We start from the raw sequence: 19,992 nt of genomic DNA, 5'->3' as shown, positions 1-19,992 counted from the left end.
ACAGCTCATGAAAACCCCAAATCCACAATCCCAGAAAATTAGAATATTACATGGAACCAAGAAGACAAGGATTGAAGAATAGAACAATATCGGACCTCTGAAAAGTATAAGCATGCATATGTATTCAGTACTTGGTTTGGGCCCCTTTTGCAGCAATTACTGCCTCAATGCGGCGTGGCATGGATGCTATCAGCCTGTGGCACTGATGAGGTATTATGGAAGACCAGGATGCTTCATTAGCGGCCTTCAGCAATTCTGCATTGTTTGGTCTCGTGTCTCTCATCCTTCTCTTGGCAATGCCCCATAGATTCTCTATGGGGTCAGGTCAGGCGAGTTTGCTGGCCAATCAAGCACAGTACACTGTATACTTTTCAGAGGTCCAATATTGTTCTATTCTTCAATCCTTGTCTTATTGGTTCCATGTAATATTCTAATTTTCTGAGATTGTGGATTTGGGGTTTTCATGAGCTGTACGCCATGATCATCACAATTATAACAAATTAAGGCTTGACTGATCTCGCTTTGCATGTAATGCGTCTGTCTCATATATCAGTTTCACCTTTTAATTTGCATTACTGAAATTAATGGACTTTTGCACAATATTCTAATTTTCCGAGTTTCACCTGTATTTGTTAGGTAATTGAGTGGATATATGATAAATGTTTTATGTATCTTTTAGGTATTAACATCTTTTGTTATAAACACTTTCCTAGTTTATAATAAAAGAAGAAATGTAATTATTCCTTCTTGCATGCAAATAAAAATATTATTTGACTCATGCAACCTAAATCTGTCCTTTTGTAAATTTAAATAATTGCTTCCTGTTCTCCTGTCTTCCTTGTTGGAGACATGACGATGACATGCTCCATCTCTTTCTACTATATTTCTTTTGTTTGGGGTACCTAAAAAGACATGATCATAACATGCTGTTGATTCAAAGATCAGGTCAAAGGCAATTACTAAGTATGCTTAAAGGAGACATCACTCTAAGCAGGAATTATGTGGTTCCCCACTTCTCTTTTTGTTCAACCAGATTGTAAACTGGCTTTCCTGTACTGTATATCCAAATTAGGGAAGAGGCAGATGGATGGTTGCCTGTGATTCTTTCACAATCTGTGCCAATACTGCAGGTAAGTAAACAGATTTCTTTAATTGCTATTTCCTCTTGCTCGATCTACATGAATGTGAAGGAACATGATCTGACAAAATAGATCATAGATTAGAAAATAAAATACAAAATAGAAAACACAGCCTAGCAAGAACTATTTTCTGGGCCAAGCCAAATGGAGCCCATTACCCATGGTCAGAGGCACTCTTACCCCTGGACTTCGGGGCCGAAGTCCATGGCCGCCACAGCCCCTGAGGGCCCCCAAATCCTCTTTAGTCTGTCCTGGGTGGTGTGGTCACCCAGCCAAGCATGATAGGGATGTGCATGGAACCAGCTGGGGGTTCGGGTTCTACATCAAACCGGTTTGGTTCCATGGTTCCACAGTATAACCAAAACACACACACCTCGTTCGGTCTGACCTTGGACTGAACTCCCCCCCCCCAATGGTTCGGGAGGTTCGAGAAATTTGGGTTTTTTTAAAAAAATTGTTTACCTCTAGCCCCTTCAGGGAGCTTCCTGTAAGCCGCGGGGTCCACAAAGGTACACACACACACACACACACACACACACACACACACACACAGACACATTCTGTCTTATCTCAGACCGAACCCCCCCGATGGTTCGGGGGGGTTCGAGAAGTTTTTTAAAAAAATTACCTCTAGTCCCTTCGGCAGGCATTCTCTAAGCCACTGGAGTCTGCAAAGGTTCATCTTCCCCCGACAGCCTTGTTTATCACCACCATGTCCCGTTTTAAGCCCCTTTTCAGCCCATTTGGGCCTTGGTAAGCTGGCATGGCAGCCATGTTGCCCGCCACCATGCATGCGCAAATGGCCTCTGCGAGGCCCTGGGCCATGCCATACCTCACAGAGGCCATTTGCGCATGCGTGATGGGCAACATGGCAGCCGCACCAGCTTACCAAGGCCCAAATGGGCCAAAAAGGGGCTTAAAACGGGACACGGCGGTGATAAACTAGGCCAGCAGGGGGAGAGGGAACCTTCGTGGACACACACACACCCGCGGCCTAGAGAAAGCCCCCCAAAGGGGCTAGAGGTTAAAAAAAATTTAAAACTTAAAAAAAAAAAAACTTCATGAACCCATCCACACACACCCCCGGGCCGGACCAAACCAGGGGGGTTCTAAGGGGTGCCGGACCAAACTAGTCCTCGAACCGAACCAAGCCAGCCGATTCCGTGCACATCCCTAAAGCATGATGATGCTTAATTTGTAGGGGTGGGGGGGCCTCCAAAGGCCTCTAGGTCCAGGCTCTAAAATTACCTAGGTGCACCTCTGGCCATAGTGGATGGCAACCACCTGGCAAGACATACTAAATGTTTGGTGGGTTATGTTTGGCTTAATGGGTCACAATCTGTGTGGTCCTTTTTAAAAATACATGTGCTTAAATTTATAACTCTGTGTTGACACACTCCTTCTTAAGAGGCTTTCTTTCTTTCTTTCTTTCTTTCTTTCTTTCTTTCTTTCTTTCTTTCTTTCTTTCTATTTGGAATTTAGAATTGCTAGCAAATTCTAAAAGCTGATAAGTGTTACTGTTTGCTTCCCTATAACTGTATTTCATTTGACCTCAATGTTAGCTGATATGCACTTTTCATTTGAGATATATTTCAATAAACCTCTGTGTGCAAGTCAGCACTTACTTTTCTTTTGTTCCTGGGAGAGGCCACAATCTTCATGGGATTGTTTATCCTGACCATCTGACTGTACCAGCCAACGAGAATTTAATTACAGTGCATTTTGTGGAGGTCATTCTTCCTCCAAGTTTTTTGGCTAGACCTGTCACATACAAAATGGAGCCTATAGGATCACAGAGGATTGTAATCTAGGATGCAAATCAACTAAATCAATATCTGTGAGTTTTGCTGAAAACATCTGATTTTCACAATAGGAGTTAACCTTTCTTTTGCTAATCTTGTTTAAATAAGTCACTTTTAAAAGAATATTAAGGTTGGGTAACGTGTATAGCACACAGCAGCACTATACAGTTGCTGATTCAGTCTGTATCTGGGGTCCAAGGTCCAGCTTAAATGTGATAGCAGTTGTGTGGAGCAAGAAGGCTATAGCCCTGTTCGGGCGTTCACTGAACTCCTGTTGTACACACTTACACTGGGGCAAGAAGTTAAAAAGTCCCACCCCCTGTCTATCACTCAGCCTCCTGACTCCACTGTTCACATTATAGCAGCATTTGTCTGAAGAGACAGATGCTGTTAGAGTGACTGTCCCATTTCCGTGATCAGGAGGCTGGGGGTGCCCCAGTCTCCTCATCACGGAAATGGGGGTAGTCATGCTTATGTGGTGTTTTTGGTTAATCCATACCTTGATCCAGGCCAGCTTTTGAATGGGGCTTTAGTTACTTGTATTCCAGTCTTGAAGTGGAGGCGGGGATAACAACAGCAGTCTTTACTGTAAATCATCACAACAGGAAAAGGCAATTAGAAAATGTGGTTGGATCGGAGGGAAAATGTACATGCGAAAGATGAAGTTTTCCTTCATATCACCAATTTTACAACAAAAATCCATTAGTCGTACAAGTGGGGGATTTATTTTTCCACTCCCAGAAACTCCACTGGTTTCTAAGTAACACATTTCTCTGCAGGGAAATTATATGTGCTTTTTAAATGAAACTCTATGATATGCAAAACATTAAAAATGCATCAGGCACGGTAGTCTTCCTGCAGAGCCAGTCCAACTCTGTTCAGTGTAGTGCATGTGGAATTCTTTCAACTAAAGACAGAACCTCCCACTGATAAGCAGATCAGACTTAACAGAATTAGCATGGGGAAAAGAATTCCATTGCCTGAAGTGCTGTGGTGACCACCTCATTTTACCTCATTATAAGGCCATGCCTGGGAGGAACTGATTAGCTACTTATGCAAGCTGAAGCTGTGGTCCCTCATTTTGTGCTATCCCTTAGGAATAATACTGGCCCACACAACAAAGTTGTGCCTGTGCAAGGTATAGGTGAAACAGCCTGCTTTCCACGCAATGGGAGAAGTTGAGAGAATGGTAGGGTTAACAACAGTCCCTTATTAGCAGGGACGTCCCTTATCAAACCAGTTATTTTAACTAATAACGAAATAAAGGTCATGATCGTGAGCTTCAACATCCAACTCCTTTCCCTCCTCCCCCACCAACCAGAGTACTCTGTGGTTTTGGTGGCCTGCTGGCTTAAGGTTGCCAACCCTAACAAAAGCATCAAGAGCCATCAATGATTGGCTATGTCAGGTGGTATATAAATTAAATAAATAAATAATGACATTCTCCTGGTATTAGGATCATGAAAAATCATGCAAGTGATAACTACTAGATAGTGCTCAAGTAGGAAACCTATCATTACTGGCTAACAACACTTCTCTCTCTAGAAAACAAAATCCCATCACACCAAGTTTGGCTAACCATGTTTGGCTATCCATAACCAAACCCAGTTTGGCTATCAATAAGCAAAGGAGAAGCAATCTAAGTTGAAAGTTATCATTTAAGTTGAAAGTGGTAAAAACACATAGAGCACTCTGGCTCCCACATACTTCCCCCACCCATGTCCCTTATTCAGGCAAGGGAATGTTGGCAACCCTATGAATGGCATGTTGAGTAAAGTTGGAGAGTCGGTGGCTGAGCAAAGAAAGAAGGTGGTGGATATTGTTGGGAATTATCTTTGGTAAGAGATACCCTTCTATTTCAGCAGAGTGCACAGAGGCAAAACACAGTGGAGTCTGCCCAGGCATGTGTGTCTGCTAAGAGCCAAAAGAAACTTGGAGCCAGTTCATAGTTTCAAATCAATATGAGGAGTCTTTATTGGAGAACTCCATTCTAGATAGGAAAGTGGAGAGATAGAATCTCTAATCTATATATCTAGCTGGATGCAGAGAGATGCTGTCTGCATCTCTGCACACATGGTGCAGAGAGAGAGGCGACCGTGTGTGAAAGGGAGAAGAAGAAGGAAAAAAGGAAGAGAGGCAGGCAGGAAGGAAGTCCCTGAGAGTAGCAATCTGTATATCAAAGGGACAGTGTCAGAGCAGTAGAGAGGAGGAATGACCAACGTCTTGATCCCTCTAGCCGTCTGACTCACTAGTCTGTTCCCCTCTGTCATTGAGGCATGAGGGAGTGCAAAGTCCTTCACTTCCAACAGATATGAGGAGGCCTTTCTGAGACAGAGAAACAGCAAACTAATTTCTGAAGAGTAGAGATTTTTAGTCCATTCATAGGAGCATAGTCAGTTTCATGTTTAATTTGAAGGGGTTTGCCTTCTCAGCTGAGAAACTGGTCTTTGGTGCCTTTAGTGACTCTTCTGTCATTCACTGGATTATAAATACCTGGGCATTTCCCTCCACCTCCTCTGGAGTCCATATTGCTAAGAGGAGGACAGCAGCTTTATTTAACTCCTTGAGGACCTATGAATATAAGTTAACTTGGCCATTTCTTCTTTCCTATTTGGCAATTAGTCTGTTAAAGTATTTATATGTTTTAGATATTAAGTTAAATAAATGTTATGTTATTTCTTTAAGGAGAATATAAATATGTATTTAAAGCTTTATTTTACAGATTATTCCAGCACTTTATATGTCTTCATCGTTTGACTGAAGTGGTTATATGAAGGGTAAACTTTTAACATTCTAGACTGGGGGCTCAAAGCTACAAAATCCACTAAGATTTGAACTCAGCATTGTTTTCTACTGCTGTTGATAGGGGTGGATCATATAAGGGACACAGTGAAATAAGATGTAAAGTAGATGTGAAAAAGATTGAAAAATACTAAAATGTATGTTCTTCATGATTGCAGAATGAATGCAACCTCTGAAGTATGGTTGCAATGCTGTTATGAGTCTGATCTCCCTGTTAGCTAGAAGACTAGACTTGTATTCCTAAGTAAAGCAATTCTGTGGAGAAACAAAAAAGTCCAGATAAGAGACAGGCACCTCAAAAATGAAATGGATATAAGGGGTCCTTCTGAAGTGTATTATTGCTGCTTTCCATAGATATAAATAACCACAAAAGATACACAAAGATGTACTGCAAAGATTCATCCCTGATCCATTTATTTTGGCTGACACTTTGGTCTTCATGAGGAATTTCAACAGCATGTGAGGATATTGCCCAGTTGAAGTTACATTCCAAAACAGACCTACACTATCACAGGAATTCTAAAGGAATGTAGGCCAACAAATACTAGTTTTTTCTTCCTTTCACAGTTGTTTCATGAGGGCTGCTAGTCTTTTATCTGCACCTTTTCATTCACACTTTTTGCTTTCTATTCCAGTGCTGCATTTCCTGAACGAAAGGCTTATTATCTTTGAACCATTCTGCGTTGAACCATTTGTGGTGTCATTATTGCACATCTCTGCAAGTATTCAAGGTCAATCTGACATTAACATCTCTATTATGTACTGTTCTGTAGGCGGTAATAAAAAGATACAAAGGAAGCTTCGGATCATTAAGAAACGGGGAAAACGTTTCTTTGCCTCCTATATCTAGGGCGTCCCAGAACCAGCCAACGCATCAAGAAAATGGCATCCGTGCCTTGAATTCTAATGCCCACCTTAGCGTAAGCTTGACACAGTTTAATGCAGTATCAATATTCTCATTCAGGCAGTTTGAGATACATAGTTTATAATGAAATTTAACTCATGGGAGAGAAAAATATTCCCTGTGGTATTTCCTTTACAGAAATGTTTCCAAGTTTCTCTTTGTTTGGATTATGCTAATGTGATAATAAATGACCGCACAATTGGCTCAGCCATGTTGTCCTCAACCACTGAATCTTGCTAAGACTATGGGAGAATGTTGAGTTTAAAGAGTCACCCTTTACTTGTTACCCTTGTCCTCTCCACTGCTCATGGAAAGGACAAGGCACTTCAGTAGTTTTTAGAAACAAATAGGTGTCCATTTCAACAACTGCTTGGTGTCCATCATCATCCTGAAAACAGCCAGAGTGGCACCCATATCCCCAAATCTGCTCTGGGGCCTTATAGAGCAGTACAGTAGCAGGTACAGGCTCCTGTTTGGGTTATGACAGCCGTAACAATCAGGAAGAAGGGGAAGGAAATCCATGAGGGGTGGATTGCAAACCCTTGCAAACAGTGTTTAGGACAGGTTCCTCTCCTCACCCCCATATGTTTATGAAACTATCACTTTCTGCTTTTGCATTCTATGAATTACATTGATCATTTTCTCACAGAACAAATAATATATGGAAGCTGCCCTATACCAAGTCAGACCATTGGTCCATCTAGCTCAGAATTGTCTACACAGACTGGCAGTGGCTTCTCCAAGGTTGCAGGCAGGAGTCTCTCTCAGCCCTATCTTGGAGATGACAGGGAGGAAACTTGAAAACCTTCTGCATGCAAGCATGGAGGTGCTCTTCCTAAAGCGGCTCCATCCGGAGGGGAATCTTTTACAGTTCTCACACACGTAGTCTCCCATTCATATGCAACCAGGGTGGACCCTGTTTAGCAAAGGTAGCAATTCATGCTTGCTACCACAAGACCAGCTCTTCTCCTCTAGACCAGCTCTACCAGGACCAGCAGTCCTACAAGGGCTGTGTAAAAATCTCGGGAGCTGTGCACAGGACTGTTCTGCACAGAAGTAAGCACAGGAACAGGAGAAGCTGCCTTATACCAAGTCAGACCATTGGTCTGTATAGCTCAGAATTGTCTACACCAGGGATTCTCAACATTGGCCCATGGATGTTATTGGACTTCAGCTCTCATAATCCCCAACCATAGGCCACTGGGGCTGGGGCTTATGGAAGTTGAAGTCCAATAAGATCTGGGGACCCAGCATTGAGAATCCCTGGTCTACACTACCTGGCAGCAGCTTCTCCAAGGTTTCAGGCAGAAGTCTTTCCTACCCCTACCTAGAGATGCCAGGGATTGAATCTGGAACCTTCTGCATGCAAAGTAGACACTCTACCATTGAGCTATAGCCCCATCCCTTCCCACAGGGCCAGGGACAATGTGCAGATAATTTGGCTCCAATGCTTCCAAGCCAATTCTTTGCACAGCCCTCTTACCTACCATTTCCCACCCCCAGATGGAAAGCGATAGTGTTTTATTCCACATTGCTTCATTTTCCAGGACTGCATAATAGGTACGGATTTCCTTAGTGCTTGTAATTATATATTAAGAAATAGCAGACAGAGTAGGCTTTGTGTTATGTACCAACTCTCAGATGAACTGCATTGACAATTTCTGAGAGACACTCAAATAATGGGAATGTAGACGTCTCTTAATTTGTCAGTTTTGCCACCCAAGCTTCTTCAATACTGTAAGTACTAGTTTTCTCTGGGAAATTACAAAAGCTATTCAGGTATATTTGAAACTCTTTCTCACTCAGTCCTTTGGAGGAAAAAAACAAACTCATTTGTTCCGATGCAGTCATGCATTAGATTAAAGTAAAACCCTTCAAATGTCATTGAGGGGGCTCATTACTATGTGTACATTGGGCCAAAAAACCCTGCAAAAAACCAATTTGTGCAACAAGGAAATGTCAGTTCTGTACACTGAGTACATCATGTGCATCAGGCAAACCTGCAAATGCAAGCAGCAAGGGTCATGTCGCCCACTGCACTGAAAGGCTCTGAAACTGCTCAGCTGATCTAAGCCAATAGGTGTCATTCAAAAGGTTATGACATCTAGCATGGCCAAAGACATTTACATCAACCAAAACTGTAGAGGGAAAATATAAAAATGCTCTCTTGCTTACACTTCATTCCCAGTCTAAAAATATGCATTTATTTTCATATGAAACATTCCCTTGTCATCTTTCAGCAAAAGCTTCTGAGGAGGAGGCACCAAAGAGCAGGTGCCATAGCTGAGTGCTAAAGCACATGCCTTTTATACAGAAGCTTCCAGGTTCATTCTCTGGCATCTCCCGTTAAAGGAACTGGGGTTACAGGGCTCAGAAGGACCCTGGTCAAGAAATCTCTGCCAGTCAGAATAGACAGTGCTGAGCTAAATGGCCCAGTGGTCTGACTCAATGAGGCTGTTCTTACAATCAGCCAAAACTGGGCTAAGAAAGCCAGGCATGGTCTTGGCTGGTTGTAGGAACCTTTGAGAGCCTCACAGCTCCCAGAGGTGGCAAACCTGCCAAAGAGGCCAGCCTCTTAAACAGTGTTAAGAGTGCAAACGCTCCCTTAGCCCCATTTTTAAACCAACTCTGGCTGCTTGCAGCCGGGGCTGGGAGACTGCGGAGCTCCTAGCCAGCACCAGGGGGGGATACCCGCAATGCACCATGCACTTGCACAAGGCATTATGGGATTTCCAGGGGCCAGGGTGACGCATCTTGGCCTCTGACGCTCCGTACTGCCAGAGGAGGCAGCTGCATGTCTGGGCGTGCAATCTCCGCACCCAGACAGAGCAAGGGTTGTCTGCAAGGAGTTTAGCTTTTCAAGCCTCCTCTCCCATGCACCCTCAAGCCCTTTCTCACTGATCATGAGAAAGGGCTCAGTGTATGGCAGTTCCATATGTCTTAGACTCTGTTTTGTGTGTCCCCTGGATATATAATGAGAACCAGGGTAAGACGAGCATACACAGAGTGCTCCAGCTGGGACAGATCTATGTCAAGGTTGTACAGTGGCTGACAGAATGAGGAAAATTACTCAGAGTAGTCCCATTGGAATTAAAACAGCCAGTTAGGCCTAACTGGTCTTCTGATTTCAATAAGACTACTTTGAGTGATTTTCCTCATGTCAGCCATTGATTTTTGACGTCGGAAAATGATGTTCTCTGGGTATGGTAATAATGTTCTCTTGGTATGGTAGCATCCATACCATAGGGAAAGAAGACTTTGATCCCCTACAGCCAAGAAAGAATGCTGGCTTTATCTCTGCCTTTCTTGTGAGACCTCGGATTCTGCTTTTGCCATCGCAACGCAAAGTTTGTGTCATCATGACCAAAGCCAGTTAATTTGATTGGGCAAAGCATCATACAGGCTTCAGTCAGGCTAAACCATGTTCCCCCTGTGATGTAAATCAGGCTGTGTTTTCTTTTATTGGATTTTATTGGATCTCCTCTGAGATATGAAAATGTAATCAGGTGGCAAATAATTCCATTCACTGTCTTCACAGGCCTGTTACAGTCCTCTCTGCAGACCTAAATAAAAATAAGCGGTGACACTCAGTTCTGGCAGGCCTCCATGCTTCGGAATAGTGGTTGCTTAAAATAACAAATTGTATATTTTGTTAGCACTCAGCACTTAACGCTGACGTCTGTTTTGTATGTTGCAGTGTCAGCTGAGGAAGATGGAGAGCATTTCCAAACTGATAGCTGGAGAAGACCTTGAATTCCTTTGAATTCCTGGATGCCACCCTTTCCCAGTAAGCTTGTGTAAATGAATCCTGTGTTTGCTAGATGGGACCTTAGCCTTCATCTTTACTACTCAATGAAAAATAGTTAAAGGCAAAGCCTTTTCTTATAAACTGTCAAAATAGTGCACACTTTGGTCTCCTATCATTTGGGCCTATGAGCCTTCATTGATATGTCTGTCTATCATCTGTTTGTGATATGATCAGAGGCCTAGAGCACTTTCATTACAAGGCAAGGCTACAACACCTGGGGTTTTTTAGTTTAGAAAAAAGATGACTGAGGCGAGACATGATAGAAGTCTATAAAATCATGCATGGTGTGGAGACAGTGGATAGAGAGAAGTTTTTCTCCCTCTTGCATAGCACTAGGACCAGGGGTCACCCCATGAAACTGATTGACAAGAAATTTAGGACTGACAATGGATGGAATTCTCTGCCACAAGATGTGGTGACAGCCAACAGCCTGGATGGCTTTAAGAAGGGTTTAGATAAATTCATGGAGGAGAGGCCTATAAATGGCTACTACTCTGAAGGCTATAGGCCACCTCTAGCCTCAGAGGCAAGATGTCACTAAATAACAGTTGGAGGGGAGCAACAGCAGGACAGGGAGCATGCCCTCAGCTCTTGCCTGTGAGCTTCTCGGAGGCATCTGGTGGACCATGTGTGAAGCAGGATGCTAGAATAGATGGGCCTTGGACCTGATCCAGCAAGGCTCTTTTTATGTTTGTCTTTATATATTCAATATGTTTCTTTGTAGTCAGTTTTTTGGTGGCTAGATCAAGAAATGTCGGTGTAGTCCATTGATGGGACTGGAGTGTCCCATTGATAAGACACAGATTGGGTAAATTCACAGTCAGGTAATAACGAAGATGTCAAATTTCTAAATACACTGTATGACTGTGCCCTAGAACAGTTGGTCCTGGAACCAACCAGAGAGAAGGCGACCTTGGACTTAATCCTGAGTGGCACCCAGGACCTGGTGTGTGATGTCAGTGTCATGGACCTCTTAGGGAACAGTGACCATAGTGCAATCAATTTCAGCATACATTCAGGGAGAGAATCACCAAGGAAGTCTAACACAGACACTTTGAATTTCAGAAGAGGAAACTTCTCCAAAATGAGGAGTACGGTGAAAAGAAAGCTGAAAGGGAAAATCAGGAGAGTACTTCGCTCCAGATTGCATGGAGTTTACTCAAAACCACAATACTAGAAGCCCAGTTAGACTGTATACCCAAAAGGAGGAAAGGTATCACTAAGTCCAGGAGGATGCCAGCATGACTAACAGGTAAAGTCAAGAAAGCCATAAAGGTGAAGAAGACCTCCTTCCAAAATTGGAAGGCCTGCCCAAATGAGGAGAACAGAAAGGAACACAAACTCTGGCAAAAGAAATGTAAGGTGACAATAAGGGAGGCGAAAAGAAAGTTTGAGGAATATTTAGCTAAAAGTATCAATGGGAATAACAAAAACTTCTTTAAATATATCAGAAGCAGGAAACCTGCCCTGGAGGCAGTTGGACCGTTATACAATGGGGGAGTGAAAGGGATTATTAAGGAGGATATGGAGGTTGCAGAGAAGCTAAATGAGTTCTTTGTATCTGTCTTCATGGCAGAGGATACTGAGCATATACCTGTTCTTGAACCAGGCTTTTCAGGGACAGAGGCTAAAGAACTCAGTCAGATAGAAGTGACAAGAGTTGATGTTCTAAACTGTCTGGAAAAATTGAAGATTAGCAAATAGTCAGGGCCAGACGACATCCATCGAAGAGTCCTTAAAGAACTCAAATGTGAAAATGCCAGCCTCCTTGCTAAAATATATAACTTATCCCTATAATCAGGCTCTGTACCAGAGGACTGGAAAATAGCAAATGTAACACCTATTTTCAAAAAGGGATCCGGGGCGATCTGGGAAATTACAGGCTGGTTAGCTTAATGTCTGGTTCCAGGCAAACTGATGGAAAGCATTCTCAAGGATAAAATTGTAAAGCACATAGAAGAACAGACTCTGCTGGGGGAGAACCAGAATGGCTTCTGCAAACGTAAATCTTGCCTCACAAACCTTTTGGAGTTCTTTGAGAGTGTCAACAAGTGTTTGGATCAAGCTGATCCAGTTGACATAGTATACTTGGACTTTCAAAAAGCTTTTATTTATTTATTTATTCATTTTATTTGATTTGATTTCTATACCACCCTTCCAAAAATGGCTCAGGGTGGTTTACACAGAGAAATAACAAATAAATAAGATGGATCCCTGTCCCCGAAGGGCTCACAGTCTGAAAAGAAACATAAGATAGATACCAACAGTCACTAGAGGTACTGTGCTGGGGGTGGATAGGGCCAGTTACTCTCCTCCTGCTAAATAAAGAGGATCACCACATTAAAAGGTGCTTCTTTGCCATGTTAGCAGGGGTTAATCAACAATGTTTCGACAGTTCCTTCCTCATCAAAGGCTCTTGAGGAAACTTAGCAGTCTTGGGAGAAGCCAAGTACATATGTGGATTGCTAATTGGTTGAAGGGCAGGAAAAAGAGGGTTGGTATAAACAGAGAGTTTTCACAATGGAGGGAAGTAAGAAGTGGTATCCCTCAGGGATCTGTACTGGGACCAGTGCTTTTTAATTTATTCATAAATGATCTAGAAGTTGAGGTAAGCAGCGAGGTGGCCAAATTTACAGATGATACCAAACTCTTTCGGGTAGTGAAATCCAAAAAAGATTGTGAGGAGCTCCAAAAGGATCTCTCCAAACTAGATGAGTGGGCGACACAATGGCAAATGTGGTTCAATGTTGCCAAATGTAAAGTGATGCACATTGGGATGAAAAACCCCAACTTCAAGTATACACTGAATGGGATCTGAGCTTTCAGTGACTGACCAAGAGAGGGATCTTGGGGTCGTGGTGGACAGCTCGTTGGAAGTGTGGACTCAATGTGCAGCAGCTGTGAAAAAGGGGATCATTAGGAAGGGGACTGAAAATAAACGGCTAATATTATAATGCCCCTTATAAAAAACTATGGTGTGGCCACACTTGGAGTACTGCATACAATTCTGGTCACCACATAAGAACAGCCCTGCTGGATCAGGCACAAAGCCCATCTAGTCCAGCATCCTGTTTCACACAGTGGCCCACCAGATGCCTCTGGGAAGCCCACAGGCAAGAGGTATGTGCATGCCTTCTCTCCTGCTGTTTCTCCCCTGCAACTGGTATTGAGAGGCATCGTGCCTCTGAGGCTGGAGATGGTCCACAGCCATCAGACTAGGAGCCATTGATAGACCTGTCCTCCATGAATCTGTCTAAGCCCCTTTTAAAGCCATCCAAGCTGGTGGCCATCAACACATCCCATGGCAAGGAATTCCATAGATTAATTATGCGTAGTGTGAAAAAGTACTTCTGATTTCAGGCCTAATTTTCCCAACATTCAGTTTCATGGGGTGACCCCTGGTTCTAGTGTTGTGAGAGAGGGAGAAAACTTGCTCTCTGTCTACCCTCTCCACTCCATGCATAATTTTATACACTTCAATCATGTCTCCCCTTAGTCACCTCTTTTCCAAGGTAAAGAGCCCCAGATGCTGTCGTCTACCCTCATAAGGAAGGTGCTCCAGGCCACTGATCATTTAGGTTGCCCTGTTCTGCACCTTTTCTAGTTCTACAATATCCTTAAGATACGGTGACCAAAGCTGTATGCAGTACTCCAGATGTGGCCGCATGATAGATTTGTATAAGGGCATTATAATATTAGCATTTTTATTTTCAATGCCCCTCCTAATGATTCCTAGCATGGAATTAGCTTTTTTCACACTGCTGCACACTGAGACAACACTTTCAATGAGCTGTCCACCACAACCGCAAGATCTCTCTCCTGGTCAGTCACCAACAGCTCAGATCCCATCAACGTATATGTGAAGCTGGTGTTTTTTGGCCCATTGTGCATCACTTTACACTTGCTTACATTGAACCGCATTTGCCATTTTGTCGCTCAGTTCCCCAGTTTGGAGAGATCTTTTTGGAGTTCCTCACATCTAAAGAAGGACATTGTAGAACTGGAAAAGATGCAGAAGAGGGCAACCAAGATGATCAGGGGCCTAGAGCACCTTTCCTTATGAGGCAAGGCTGCAGCACCTGAGGCTTTTTAGTTTAGAAAAAAAGACGACTGCAGAGAGACATGATAGAGGTCTATAAAATCATGCATGGTATGGAGAAAGTGGATAGAGAGAAATTCTTCTCCCTCTCACATAACACTAGAACCCATGAAATTGCCAGGAAATCTGGGACCAACAGATGGAGGTAGTTTTTCACACCACACATAATCAACTTGTGGATCACTTCATGGAGGAGAGGTCTATCAACGGCTACTAGTTGGATGGCTATAGGCCATCTCCAGCCCCAGAGGCAAAATGCCTCTGAATACCAGTTGCAGGGGAGTAACAGCAGGAGAAAGGGCGTGCCCTCAACTCCTGCCTGTAGGCTCCTTGTAGCATCTGGTGGGCCACTGTGTGAAACAGGATGCTAGACTAAATGGTCTGATGGGCCTGATCCAGCAGGGCTTTTCTTATGTTCTTATGAGTTAGAAGTACTACTTGTTTCCACTTTTTCAGCACTATACCAGCAGCATTCCAGGCCACCTAGCACCCAAGAACATTGGCACAAAGAGTACATTCATATTGCTCCTGTACCGCTGGGAGAACCCAGAACTCTCAGCTAGGCTTTTGCCCGAAACATTTCGGAGGCCATTATAAAGGCCTCCAAAACATTTCGGCTCCAGGGGCCATTTCGGTGCTTCGGCACTGGCGTAGGTAGTTCTTTAAGGGCGAGGGAGGGTGCACTCACCCCTCCCGTTGCATTTCCCCCACCGGCGCACCATTATTTTTAAGCCCCTCTGGGTGGCAGCATTCCTCCCTGCCGCCCGGTAGTCTTTATTGGCCAGAAGTGGCCAGAAGTATCAAGCGCACATGTGCCCGTCGCGTGCGTGCACGTGCATGGCAGACGGGCGCACGCGTGCATACAGTCAGGTGCACACACGCTTGCTATTTCCAGCCACTTCCAGCCGATGAAGACAACGGGGCGGCAGGGAGGAACGCTGCTGCCCCGAGAGGCTTAAAAATAACAGCGCGCCGGCGGGGGAAATGCGGCAAGAGGGGTGAGCGCACCCTCCCCCACCCTTAAAGAACTACCCTCGCCGGTGCCGAAGCAACTTCAGGCACATCCCTACTCCCAGCATCAAAAATACGTTTGGTAGGTTACACATTTTCAAATGGCTTAGATTAGGAGTTGCATTCTAGATTAGGGGTTCCATTTTTAAACAAATGTGCCTCTTCTGTTGCAAACCTTCAGCTCAGGTACCCCATAGAGCTTTTGTACACACACACACGTACATGTACACAGGTTGCAGTTATGAGAAAGGCTACTCACTGCTTACATCCAACATAAGTTACTTATGAGTAGTCCCACTGAAATGAATGGGGGCATGTTTACTCCTGTAAATTTGAATGGGAGTATTCAGCGCTCATTTTCTGAAGCCTGTCAGTCAGGCTGATGGGAGAGGTACCCTGAGCTTCAGCACATAGCCAGCCAATCAGGAGCAGAGGAGGAGATTCTTCACCCTCCTTCCTCCCCTTCTGCAGTGGATACATTGCTGAAGATGTGTCAGCTTTAAGCTGATGATCAGATGGGGAACAAACAGTGTCTGGAGCTTGGGGGTGGGGTGGCAGGCCCGCTGGGAGCCTTTCAAGTACCCCTAGGGGTACTAGTACCCCCTTTTGGAACTCCTCTTCTAGAGGACCACCTGGGTTGCTTCATTATTTTTAAGATCAGTCAACTGAGTCCTCTTGCATTTGCCATTTGATTGGTGCACCAAATTAGGGTATCAGGATCACACATTATTGATGGCTGAACTTCAGCTGTCGAATTTGCATCCCTTGGTCTTTCAGGACTGTGCATTTGAGGGCTGAGTCACACATGTTATATCTCATCACTCCATGCAGAACACTTGATATCTCATCACTCAAAACCTGCCACTCCGTTTTGCAGCTGAAATGTGAAAAGCCTGCATTGAAAAGTGTGATGTGTTTGTGGTGTGCTGTGATGTGAACATTCTGTCTGTGATGGCTGGTCTCGAATGGATGTTTCGCAAATCTTGCTATAGCAGTTTTGGTGCGATAAATATATATGCATGAATTTCCCCTGAGCATTTTTAAGAAGCTGCACAAACTTGTTTTAGTTGGATTTACTTCTTATGAGTGCTTTTAAGCTTGTGTGGTTGTGGCATTTAAACTTTAGTTAGACTGAACATGAGTTCATTTTAACTGGCTAGTGTGCATATATGTCTCTACTGAAATATGATCCTCCCTATCTCTGACCATTTTTTAAAAGCATTTGAAAACCCACCTCTTCAACCAAACCTTTTCAGCTTTTTAAATTTTTAGGTTTTAATCTGTTTTTGATTTTTAATTGTCTAAATTATTTTAAGTTTTTGTGTATGTTTTAACTTGTTTTATGTTATTGTTAACTGACCAGAGATGAATGTTTGGGGCGGAGTACAAATTTGACAGATAAATAAATAAATAAATAAATACTCATGTTGACCTTATGAATGGTGATTTTAATATAGATGCAAATATATAAAGGAAGGAGGAATAACATGGAACTCTTGGAAAGTTTCAAGTTCTCTCTTAGGCCATAGCACTTCTCAGCTTAGTGGACCTGCTGTATGTGCAAATGTTTGCTCTTGTACAGAGGTATTTGTAGCAACAGTGCCATGGAGGTCCTCATGTGCTCTCTAAGAGCACTGTTTAATCTTCTAGAGGTTCTCTGGGCTGGTACTTATTTCTCTTTGATAATGTATAATCATGAACAAAGAAGAAAGTGTTCATTGCTTCTTTGTTCATTTTTATACATTATCAAAGAGAAATAAGTACCAGCCCAGAGAGCCTCTAGAAGACTGAACAGTGTGCTTAGAGCACACCAGGGCCCCAATGACACCATTCCTACAAATACCACTAAGGTCCACTAAGCTGAGAAGTGCTGTGGCCTAAGATAGAACTTGAAACTTTCCAGGAGTTCCATGCTATTCCTCCTTCCTTTATATATTTGCATACACACAGAAGGAAGGAAATACTCTGTGGGAATTAAAAAGTCTCAGAATTAAGGGTTTAGAAAAGAAATACAACTGGACACTTAATTCTGTCCAGCTTTGCTAATTTGGTACCTCGCTGCAGCTTCCTTTTGATTCTAGTTGCTTCATTAAGTTTCACTTTGTCATAGCCAAGAAGCTAAAGAGACTGATACTATAAGCCCTATGCACCTAGAGTCATTAAGATCACTCACAGGAGCAGCTGCAGCAGTATAAGACTGGAAAAACCTGGGCAGAGAGATTCGTGTGGAGCCTTGGGACCCGATCCTGCCCTGTTGCTCCAGAGCACAGCTACCCTGTTATTTAACCTAACCTTTTACTTAGGTTAAAGGGGCAAAGCCCCATCTTACCTTGGCAGCCGTAATCGTGTGTGCAATCGGGACTGTGTGCTGCAGCTTCTGTTCTGGCAGCCTGGCGGCTTCCTTAAAACCACACAGTGCCACTTAAAGAGTGGCCAGGAAGCCAGGAGCTGCACCACTCTGCTGCCTGCACAATGCATTGTGGGATACTGGAGGACTTCCTCCTCCAGATCCCAATGCAGTAAGTTGCGCTGCACTGTGCTAATCATGTGGGCTCATGGTGCAGTGGAGCACTAGAGACCATATGCTCATGGCGGGGTGGGGAGCAGAGGGGGGAGCAGGCAGGTATATTTCTGCTTTCCACCCTTCCTAGCCACCAGGGATTTTGGTCGTGAGAACAACCTCATTGACTCATAAACTGTTTATTGGGGATGTATAGCTCTGCAAGTAGTAAAGTGCAAAAAACCTAACAAAAACCTCCCAAGGCACAACATCGAGCAAGTTTTATGCTTTAAATACCTGGGGGTGGTCTTCCATGGCTCTGGCTACAGGAAAGGTCATGGCTCTCATGCTGCCCAAAACACCCAGAGGAGCACCGCTGCCATCCTAAAATTCTTACTAACAAGAGGAGGCCACTTTATTCCTGCAGCCCCTAAACTGTTTGAAGCCAAGTTGCTGGCACACCTCCTCTATGGTGCCCAGTTGGGCCCCTTCTCCAACTTTGTCCCATTGGAGCCTTGTTAATGGAGCAACTCCGGGGTTAGCCCTAAATGCATTCGGGCTTTGAGGCGATTCTCACGATCGCCAAAAAGTGGGCTAAGGGAGCCTAGCCCACTTCTGGCTACCATGAGAACCACCAGGCTCACAGGCGAGCCCGGTTGCTCTCAAGCGGGTGACCCGCTTAAGTACCCCTCCCTTAAGCCCAGGTTAGTGGAGCAAGTGCTCCGCTAACCTGGGCTTTATGCTCATGTGTTGCTGTGCTGCGGCAACTCTCCATGCTGTGGCAACTCACGAGTAGACCCCCGACTGGGAGGCTTAAAAGCAGCCTCCCAGCTTGGGGGTCTCTCCAGCATGCCCTGCACAGGGCATCCTGGAACTTCCGGGGCCGCGTGGCCCCTGATCCCCACAGCCCCTGCCAGCTCTGTGACTGAGCCGGCAGTTGTGTGGATGGCCGATTCAGCTGCCCTGGGCTGCCTGGGGATCGTCTGCGGGAAGAGCTGGCTAAGCCTGCTCTCCCCGCAAACCCTCTGAATGCGGGTCTCACCAATTGTGAGACTCACCTCCCGTTATTTTTAATGAGCACCTCTCCCTGAGTTCCTATGGCTCACGCAACCATTTGTGACGGAAAGGGAGTTACATTCACTGTGCTTTCTCTGACTTCCCTGCTGAATTATTGTTTGATTAATTCTTAATTATGCTAAATCATTGTAAACTGCTTAGAGAGCTTCCAGCTATAGAGCGGTATATAAATGTAAGTGCTATTGCTACTGCTATTGCTATTAATTATTAATTATTGTTTGAGGCAACTGCAGAGGAGGGGAAAGTAAAGGGTCAGTCTTAGGACAGAAAGACCTTGAAGAGACTAACTTAAAAGTTAACTCCGGAGTCTACTTAGATATTCCCAAACATAAGGGAAGACACAAGGCTAATCCCCTTTCAATTTGCTTTGTAGCTGGTGAATCTGGAGGCTACTGTCCCACTGTTTGCTAAATGACGTGTCCCCAATATGCCAACAGGGAGCCCACAATCCCATGAGATTCCTGACCATGTCAAGAGAGAGAACCACAAGCCTGTGGTCCCAAGCCTAAGCAAAGAGGCTTCTGGGAGCCTGCAGAATAGCAGTGCTATCAACAGCGTGTCCAGTACAAATTCCTAAGAGCAGTTCTCCAAATACCATGGTGTGTCTCTAATGTTAGCCTATGTCTAGAGGCAGGTCTGGTGAAAATGGAGGTCAGAGTTTTGATGTCCATTCTCAACTACTGGTTAAGACTATCTGTCCTCCCAATGGGCCTAGCTCCCCTAACACTACAGGACAATTATCAATCTACCTGGAAATGAACACTGCTGACAAAAAATGTCATATCTCCTCCCTACCCCCACCTCCCACACACACTTTCTATGGGCTACAAACAGGCAAAAACAATCAAGC

General features: G+C 44.2%; 1 long non-coding RNA gene across 1 annotated transcript; it reads right to left on the bottom strand.

Moving 5' to 3' along the window:
* Positions 1–2,056: 2,056 nt before the first annotated feature.
* LOC128324648 (uncharacterized) lies at positions 2,057–18,013 on the bottom strand. The gene is made up of 3 exons (XR_008307003.1): positions 17,895–18,013; positions 3,441–3,527; positions 2,057–2,900 (listed from the first exon to the last, which is right to left on the bottom strand). It is a non-coding gene; the product is annotated as an uncharacterized LOC128324648 (long non-coding RNA).
* Positions 18,014–19,992: the final 1,979 nt, after the last annotated feature.

Source organism: Hemicordylus capensis, chromosome 4 (assembly GCF_027244095.1).
Source record: "Hemicordylus capensis ecotype Gifberg chromosome 4, rHemCap1.1.pri, whole genome shotgun sequence".
Classification (NCBI taxonomy): Eukaryota; Metazoa; Chordata; class Lepidosauria; order Squamata; family Cordylidae; genus Hemicordylus; species Hemicordylus capensis.
The sequence above is the reverse complement of the archived record's forward strand: the minus strand, read 5'-3'. Positions and strand labels throughout refer to the sequence as shown.